At 35.8% G+C, this 5530-nt stretch overlaps 1 long non-coding RNA gene across 1 annotated transcript; it reads left to right on the forward strand.

Annotated features, from left to right (window-relative positions):
* Positions 1–29: 29 nt before the first annotated feature.
* LOC120076626 lies at positions 30–2456 on the forward strand. The gene is made up of 3 exons (XR_005481588.1): positions 30–364; positions 497–566; positions 1582–2456. It is a non-coding gene; the product is annotated as an uncharacterized LOC120076626 (long non-coding RNA).
* Positions 2457–5530: the final 3074 nt, after the last annotated feature.

Consider the following 5530-nt stretch of genomic DNA (forward strand, 5'->3'; position numbering starts at 1 on the left):
CCCCCTTTTCCTTCACGCAAACTCGACCGCCAGCCTAGATCTCCCTGTCGCTCGCCGCCGACCTCGACCGCCAGCCTAGATCCGAGCCGCGATCAGCCCAGATCCAACTTCGACCTCTTCGCGTCTCAGTTGTTCGTGCCGCCCAGATCCAACTCCGGCCTCCCACGCCAATGCCGCCCGCGTCCGAGCCATGAGTCCTTCCGCCGCTCGACTCGTCGCGCCACTGCCTGCACCAGCTGCGACCCCGAGCGTTCTCCCTTTTCTCTTCAGCTCGTCCCCGACCGAAGCCTCCACCAGCCAGCCACGTCTGTTCGACGCCGCCCAGCCTCCGTCGCCGTCGTGGTTGCCGTCAAATTTGTTTTGGGTAAGTTTTTCATCGTTGGGTTATGCCGAATCTCGTGATGTGGGTAACTTGGTGATTCTTTTCTCAATTAGAACTATTGCCCATGGTGTTTTGCTTCATTATTTTTGACACGTCTTTGGTTGGATTTTGAAGTCGAGTTTTGGAGAAGCTTGAAAGTCAAAGGGGCGTCGTCAAGGAAGGTGGAAGTGGTTTTCGCTATAGGGTAAGCTCTTGGGCATTTCAATTTTAGTAATCGTTGCGGATTGTGTGGTTTGGGTATTTTGTTTTTGGGTCTAAGCTTTCGCAGTTACTGTTGGACTGGAATTTTAATGGTTGTATTCGTATGTTAGGGTCGTTACTTCAAGTCGTTGTCATCGTTTGGTTGTCTGATTTTATTTGTGGACTTTCGATTAAGATAAGTAATCTTAGTACTGGAATTGTCCACGAACCATGCATTAGATGTATGCTAGTATGATAGATGAATATTATGACGATGGTATGATAGAATGATAGTATAGTATAACCGATGCATGTTCTTGTATGAGAAACTGAAAGATTTATTTGTGCATGTAGATACTTAGATGCTAGCATGAGATCATATTTGATTCCATGAGGTTTTATTTGACCTGTGAATATTGAGGCATATATGTATGTTGTAGAGCTATGATGTTGAGGCATATATGCATGTCATAGGATCATATTGTGATAATTATGATGTTGAGACTATGATAGTGATTTAACTGATTAGTTAGAATGGCTACTAGATATTGTGTTTCCTTCGGGATTCACCAGATTTGTGTTTCTTTTTCGTGATTCACCTGATTGTGTTTCCTTCTAGATTCACCAGATTGTGTTTCCTTTGGGATTCACTAGATATTGTGTTTCCTTTGGGATTCACTAGATATTGTGTTTCCTTTGGATTCACCCGATATTGTGTTTCTTTTGGGATTCACCCGATATTGTGTTTCCTTTGGGATTCACCAGATATTGTGTTTCATTCGAGATTCACTAGAGGTAGTGGGCATATTTAGCTACAGTAGGATAGAATTTTTTTTTTTTTTTTTTTTTTTTTTTTTTTTTTTTTTTTAATGTAGGTATGTGTCCCATGAGAACTAGGACGGTTTATATGTTTCACCAGGGGTAGGCATCTAGAGGATCTAGATGCCTAACCTGACCCTCAGTAGTGGGGTTACTTACTGAGTATTTTATACTCATTCTTTCTCATGTTGTTGTTTTAGGTAAAGGTAGAGATGCACCGACGATGGACAAGCGGAATTCGTGATCGAGCCACTAGGACCAGTTTTATGTTTCCGCTCATGAGACTTAGATTTCCTTGCATGTTTTATTTAACTTTCAGTTTTGATATTTGAAACCTAGTATTAAAAATTGTTTTCAGACTTATTTATTAACATTTATGATTTATAGGTACCTATTATTGTTTTTAATATTTGCATTTAATAAAGGAATTTCGAACTTACCTTATTTATTTAACGTTTATTTCACCATAAAAAGGTGTCGTCTTAAGTTCCATACATGCATGTATTTAGTAATAATTTAACTTAAGTCCTAGGAGGTCGAGTCGTTATAAGAACCCAAATATCAGCAATCCGTCGCTCAGTCAACTACTGAACCAAATAACCACGATCAAGCTTGATAGGGAAAATTTTCTCATACTCCCTATATTTCGAGGCTATAGAATTGAAGACTATCTTCTTGGAACGAAGGAATGCGCTCCAATGTTCATCAATCGCAACTCGACTATTGCAAGTGAAGGATCAGCTGCAGCGGAGCTTCAAGCTCGCAAACAGAGGTGATTGGTGCCCACAAGTGAAGAGGAAGACAAAGTGTTCAATCCAACATATGACCACTGTCAGACAAAGTGTCCAATCCAACGTATGACCACTGTCAGACAAAGTGTTCAATCCAACGTATGACCACTGTCAAACCGTTATAGTTCTGATCCATCACTGCTCAGCCGCAGCGCTAATGTCCTCGCGAGGAATCAAGTATTTCCATTGATTTGTTTTCTTTCTACCTTACACATGACTCAAGCCTCCTCGATCTAATTGCTCATATCTTATAAAATCGAGTCATTACAGTTTGTATCCGAATCATGTTTTAAGTTACGTTCCTAATTAAGTAAAAGATAATTTCCTAATTAAACATCTTGATGAGAGACGTTTATATAAAAATAAAATTCTAGGGATCGATCCCTCATTTTGCCTCATAATGTAGTTCTTTCTCTTCCTAAACAAACCTAATTAAGTTTTAAAGGAAGATCAATGGAGAGAAACACAATATCATAAAATATCATTGTCATAGAATCTATTATTTGTGAAAATCATGTACTTCAAAGATCATGACATTTATTATTTTATATAATATTAGGGTTATGTTGTGTAATCATAAAGTCATAGTCTTGAGTTAGAACTTGTGGTTTTTCATTGATGAATTATGTCCTTTTATGTACCAGAAATTGAACTTTTTATGAATTTTAAATTGATAAAGCTTAATCGTCTACTTAACCATAAATTTTGAATCAAATCAATTTCACCGATGCGACAAGAGTCCATTAAGTGGTTTTCCCCACTGCAAGTCGATGTTTATCAATTTTAATGGAATTTTCAATACAGATAAGTTTTTAGAAAGTTATTGTGTTGTTATGGTTAGCCTAATTACTTTATATCTATATTGAATAGATAAATCCTAGGATCATTCATGCCAAATTTCCAAGAATAAATAACACACCGGATACCATTGTGATTGATGATAGATTCAAGACCACAATAACTTTAAAGATGACTATAGTCTTCCTCGACCACAACTTTGAATGCCTTTAGTGGAATCTCTCTAGATGGGATTCAAGAAATACTAAGTGTTTAATGTTTTGGTATATTGGAAACCATAGCCTAAGGTCTCTTTATATACTAGTTCAGTAAGAGTTCCCATTAAACCCTAATTAACTATGAATGAGGTTCTACCCATTAAGTCCATAGTCAATTAGGAACCTAGATTAATTTTATCACATAATATGGTCCAATAAAATAACTAATGTGATAAATTACTAATCCACATATGTAACCCATATTTTAATTAAACGTATTATTATTTAAATACGTCTAACAATCTCTCACTTGGGTTATGTCTATGTACCTGATATAATTAAATTACATAAACTTTAAGCGCGCATAAACAAGTTATTTCAATAATAAAATTCCCCTTTAGTTTAATTTTTTCAATTTCCTGTATTAATACTGAATCAATGCAGCTTTCGTCACTACCCTGGTAACTAAACATTCTTTGATCACCAATTCCAATACATTCAATGACATAGATCAAGTATGGATGGATAGCATGGAAACTACATGCAAAGTGATCTAGATCATGCCTATTTCCAACTGGTCCAAATTTCTTAGTGAGATCATTCTTACAAACATTATGCTAAACCGCATGCCTGATAAACAAGTTCAAATAATAAAACATAAACCATCAACTTTATTCTATATAGAAAATAAACAAAATTAGGTGAAAATACATCTGTAATAACAAATTCCCACTAAATCATGTAATCATAAAAGTGACCAAAACTTATATGAGCAACATGTTCATGAAAAAATTTAGATGGTAAACCTTTGGTAATGGATTTGCCACCATAGAGTTTGTTCCTATATGTTCTATTGAAATTTGACCATTCTGAACTCTTTCTTTAACAACCAAAAATTTCACATCTACATGTTTTGACTTCGTATTGTTTCTATTGTTCTTGGAATACATCATTGCCAACTTAATGTCACAAAATAATTTTAGTGGTCTTTCTATACCAACCACTATACATAGCCCAGTGACAAAAATTTGAAACCATATTCCATAATTGGACGCCTCATAACATGCTATAAACTCTGCAATCTTGGCTCCAGCATAATCGGAATCAGAATACCCAATGATCTTCAAAACTTCTAACCTCCGATAAGTGAGCATGTAATCTTTTGTTCTCTGTAAATACCTCATAACCCATTTGGCTACTTTCCAATGATCCGTCCCTCGGTTGCTCAAATATCTGCCTAACACTCAAACTAAGAACACAATATCTGGACGCGTACATATTTGAGCGTACATTATATTTCTAATAGCCAATGCATAGGGAACCTTCTGCATCTCCTTAGTCTTGAGTATGGTATTGGGGCATTGACCTAAATGAAATTTATCAACTTTAGTGACCGAGGTATCTCTTGGTGCACAATTTTTCATGCCAAATCTACTCAAAATCTTTTCAATTTAGTTCTTTTGTGACAATATCAAATTATTTTGAGAATGATCTCGCAATATTTCAATTCCTAATACAAAAGAAGCATCACCAAGATCTTTCATCTCAAAATTCTTTTTGAGAAATCTCTTAGTGTCATGCAATAAACCTACATCATTACTTACTATGAGTATGTCATCGACATGTAACACTAAAAAGATCGATTTACTCCCATTGAACTTGTGATATACACAATCTTCCACTATATTCACCTCAAAACAAAAGGAGATTATCACATCATGAAATTTGTGATACCATTGACGAGAGGCTTGCTTGAGATTGTAGATGGATTTCTTCAATTTGCACATCATAAATCTTGAATTACCAAACACAAAGTTTTCTGGTTGCACCAGATAAATTATCATTAATGTTCCTATTGAGAAATGCAATTTTTACTTCCTTCTGGTGTAGCTCTAAATCAAAGTGAGCTATCAGTGCCATGATTACCCTAAAAAAGAGCCTTTCAATGAAACTGGAGAGAAAGTCTATATGTAATCAATGTCTTCATTTTGAGTAAAACCCTTTGTAATAAGACGAGCCTTATATCTTTCGATATTGCCATGTGAATCCCTTTTGGTTTTAAATATCCATTTAAAACCTATGGGTTTCACCCCTGATGGAAATTCGACAAGTTCCCAAACATCATTGTCTTTCATACATTTTATTTCCTTTTCCATAGCATTTATTCACTTTTGAGAGTTAGAACATTGTAGAAGTTGATTGGATCATCTTACATTACGCCCATCATCCGGATGTTCTTGAAAAAATACAATATAATCATCTGGAATTGCATTAATTCTTTCTCTAGTGGATTTCCTTTGTGGCACTTCTTGATGTTGTTGAGTTTGAACTATAGATTCAACAATAGGGACTTCAATGTTATC

Source organism: Benincasa hispida, chromosome 4, assembly GCF_009727055.1.
Source record: "Benincasa hispida cultivar B227 chromosome 4, ASM972705v1, whole genome shotgun sequence".
In the NCBI taxonomy this organism is placed as follows: Eukaryota; Viridiplantae; Streptophyta; class Magnoliopsida; order Cucurbitales; family Cucurbitaceae; genus Benincasa; species Benincasa hispida.